Genomic DNA, 4,159 nt, shown 5'->3' with positions numbered 1-4,159 from the left:
TGTGTTCATCGTGTGTGCTGTGTGCTGCGCCTGTGTTTCATGTGCATGTGTGTGTGTTTGTCTGTGTTCATGTGTGTGTGTGTTTGTCTGTGTTCATGTGTGTGTGTGTTTTTGTCTATATGTACGTGTGTGTGTGTGTCTTTGTGCCTGTTTATGTGTACGCATGTGTTTTTGTCTGTCCTTCATAAGAAAAAAAATCATGACGATTACATTTTTTCACTCAAGTCATTCCCCGCCATGCAATCGCTCAATTGCATGAACCCGCACACTGATAGGCTTACCCTCTTGCAAAAGCAACCATCCCATTCTCTCTTACGCCCCCACCAATCATTCCAATCCGGCCATATGTCCGTGCAATCATCAATGTTGCAACTTCTTATCAACATCGAGCAATTTGCTTCGAATTGACTCGGATTTGAAAAAAAAGAGCAAAAGAAAGATTCGCCAATCAATTAAATGGTTAACCTGCTTAGACACAATTAATCAGGATCGCTCTCACACCGATATCAATCTGAACCTGACGCTACACATATGGCACCCATCAGTATGGAGCATTTGCTTAGAAGAGAGGGACGAGCAGACCGAGAGGGCGAGAAGGAGAGCGGCGGAGCAGAACTCGAGGACTCATAGAGAAATAGACGAGAGAGTGAGTTGAGAGAGAGAGACGAGTGATGAGAGGCAGAGAGAGAGTGAGAGCCGCAGAGAGAGAGACGAGAGAGAGAGAGCGAGCCCGAGGAGAGGAGATGAAGACCGACCGAGAGCGAGCCGGTGCTAGAGATGAGAGAGAGAGAGAGAGCCCGAAGAGAGTATAGAGAGCGAGAGAGAGTGAGACTGAGAGAGAGACGTCCGAGAGAGATGTGAGGAGAGAGAGAGAGAGCAGCGAAGAGAGAGAGAGAGAGAGTGACGAGAGAGAGGGAGAGAGAGAGAGACGAGAGCAAGAGAGAGAGGGAGGAGAAAGAGAGAAGAGAGAAAGAGAGAGACTGAGAGGTCGAGAGAGAGAAGACTCGAGATAGAGAAGCAGAGAGAGAGGAGAGATAGTAGAGAGGTGGTGGGGTGAGAGAGACGAGAGAGAGGAGAGATGAGTCATGGTATGAGAGAGAGAGAGAGAGAGAGAGAGAGAGAGAGAGAGAGAGAGAGAGAAAGAGAGAGAGAGAGTGAGAGAAACTGAGAGAAAGAGAGCTAGAGATAGAGAGAGAGAGAGAGAGAGAGAGAGAGAGAGAGAGAGAGAGAGAGAGAAAGAGAGAGAGAGAGAGAGAGAGAAAATAGATAGATAGATAGATAGAGATAGATAGATAGATAGAGAGAGAGAGATTGAATGAGAGAAAGAGAGAGAGAGATTGAATGAGAGAGATTGAATGAGAGAGAGAAAAGAGAGAGAGAGAAAGAGAGAAAGAGAGAGAGACATCGAAATCTGAGTTACAAATTATTCATTCCTTCATTCGCTTTTCCTCTTCTGGCTGTCAATCAGCATATCGGTGGAGGGGGAGGGAGAGAGGGGGAGGGAGAGAGGGGAGGGGGAGGGGAAGAGAGGGAGGGGGGGGGAAGGGGAGGGGGAGAGGGGGAGGGGGAGGGAGAGAGGTAGGGGGGAAGAGGGGGAGAGAGGGAGCGAGAGGGGGAGGGAGAGAGGGGGAGGGGAAGAGGGGGAGAGGGAGAGAGAGGGAGGGGGAGAGGGAGAGGGAGGGGGGGAAAGTTAAGTCCTCCAAACAGTTTCTTTACTTTGATTTTACTTTGAAATGAATTGTAGAGCGTTTTGTGTAGGCGAGTCGCGTATTTATTTATTTTATCTATTTATCTTTTTTAGTCATTTGCACGTTTAGCATTAAAGAAATTAGGATTTTATATAGAATTTGATACTGTTTATTTTATACATGATTACATAATAACAATCATAGAAATAACAACAACAAAATAAAAGGTAACAGATTCGCAGTAATAGTAATAATACAGAATTAATCTTGATGATAATAATGAAAAACAAGAAATTAATTATGATGATAATGATGAGATTAACAATAACAATAATTATAATATATATAAGGATGACAACAACAACAAATATGATAAAGGTGTTGATAATACATGCAATGATATCAATATGCAATCAACAATCTTATGAAAACATATATGCAAAGCAGAACACATTCTATGTTTATATATGATCAAATGGATTAAGATACAACAACATATGTTGCTATATACCGGAATATAACAACATATGTTGAAGAGACTGTGACACGATGATAACTTTGAAAGGATTATCGGATTATGATTGGTCAAAGAATGTTATGATACAAGTTATGATCATTATGAGGTTATGTGTTATGAGTCATGAGGTTATGTGTTATGTGTTATGAGGTTTTGTGTTATGAGTTATGAGGTTTTGTGTTATGAGTTATCTTGTTATGAGGTTATGTGTTATAAGTTATAAGGTTATGTGTTATGTTATGAGGCTATGATTTATTATCGTTATGAGTTATGAGATATGATCGTTATAAGGTTGTGATTTATGATCGATATGAGATTATGAGTTTATGAGTTATGATTGTTATGATACAAGTCAAGTTTGATAGACAGATGGACATAGGAATAGATAGATAATGTGTCTTTTTTTTCTTTTTACTCAGTTCGTCCGACTGTTTCTCTCTCTCTCTCTCTCTGTCTGCCTCTCTCTCTCTGTGTCTGCCTCGCCTCTCTCTCTCTCTCTGCCTGTCTCTTCTCTCTCTCTCTCTCTCTCTCTCTCTCTCTCTCTCTCTCTCTCTCTATCTATCTATCTCTCTCTATCACAAACGAACACACACACATATATCTATCTACCTATCTATCAATCGATCTACCTATTCGTATATAAGTGAATATCTGTGTTTGCGTATTATTTACAGATTGACAATAACAACAACTCCAAGAGCCACAGCAACAACAACAACAACAACAACAACAACAACAACAACAACAACAACAACAACAACAACAACAACAACAACAACAACAACAACAACACTGCAACATCATACAAGCAATTGCATAATGTTGATTCTACATTCTAAAGGTATTTCCATCTTTACAGAAACACAAAGTAATCCGTTCTTTGATCCATTATGATTGACAGGGGAGTAGTGAGTAAGATAAGTTCGTTTGAACGGATTGAGTGGGCGTGAAGAGTGCGTAGGTGTGTGTATAGTGTATAGGGGTGCGTGTATTTCTCAGGGTGTGTATAGTGCGTAGGTGTGTGAAGAGTATGTAGGGGTGTGTATAGTGCGAAGGGTGTGTGTATAGTGCGAAGGGTGTGTGTATAGTGAGAAGGGTGTGTGTATAGTGCGTAGGTGTGTGTAGAGTGCGTAGGGGTGCGTAGAGTGAGTAGGGGTGTGTAGAGTGCGAAGTGTGTGTATAGTGCGTAGGGATGTGTAGAATGCGTAGGTGTGTGTAGAGTGCGTGGGTGTGAATAGAGTGCGTAGGTGTGCGTAGAGTGCGTGGGTGTGAATAGAGTGCGTAGGTGTGCGTAGAGTGCGTGGGTGTGAATAGAGTGCGTAGGTGTGCGTAGAGTGCGTGGGTTGGGTTGGCTAGTTTGGATTTTTTTTGGTTTTTTTTTTTGGTTGGTTTTGGCTTTTTTTTTTTTGTTGTTTTTTTGGTTTTTTTGGATTTTTGGGTTTTTTTTTTGTTTTTTTTGGTTTTTTTTTTGTTTTTTTTTATTTGTTTATTTTTTTTATTTTTTGGATTTTTTGGGGATTTTTTTGGTTTTTTTTTTTATTGATTTTTTTTATTTGTATATTTTTTTTTTTTTTTGGATTTTTTTTGGTTGTTTGGTTTTTGGTTTTTGTTTTTTTGGTTTTGGTTTTTGGATGTATTCTGGATGGGTAGGCTGAGTGCGTGCATAGAGTACGAAGGGTGGGTAGGGTGCGTGAAGCTAGGTTAGGGTTTATAAGGCGAGTAGAGTGCGTGAGTTGCACAGTTCTGCAGTGTTTGCGAAGGGTGAATACCGTATGCAGGGTGCGTTGTGGTGCGTAAGAGTGCGTTATAGAGTATATGGGTGCGTATCTGATGCGTTAGGGTGCGCATGAGGTGCGTGGAGAGTGTGAGGTGCGTGCTACATGGGCTGGATGGGCGGGTCGGCGTATGTCAGGAACCGGATGCCATGGGTAATAATAGAGGGGAAGGGTGTGGG

The sequence above is a fragment of the Penaeus japonicus genome, unplaced genomic scaffold, assembly GCF_977035675.1.
Source record: "Penaeus japonicus unplaced genomic scaffold, GWHDUDI00000001_assembly GWHDUDI00000034, whole genome shotgun sequence".
NCBI lineage: Eukaryota > Metazoa > Arthropoda > Malacostraca > Decapoda > Penaeidae > Penaeus > Penaeus japonicus.
The sequence above is the reverse complement of the archived record's forward strand: the minus strand, read 5'-3'. Positions refer to the sequence as shown.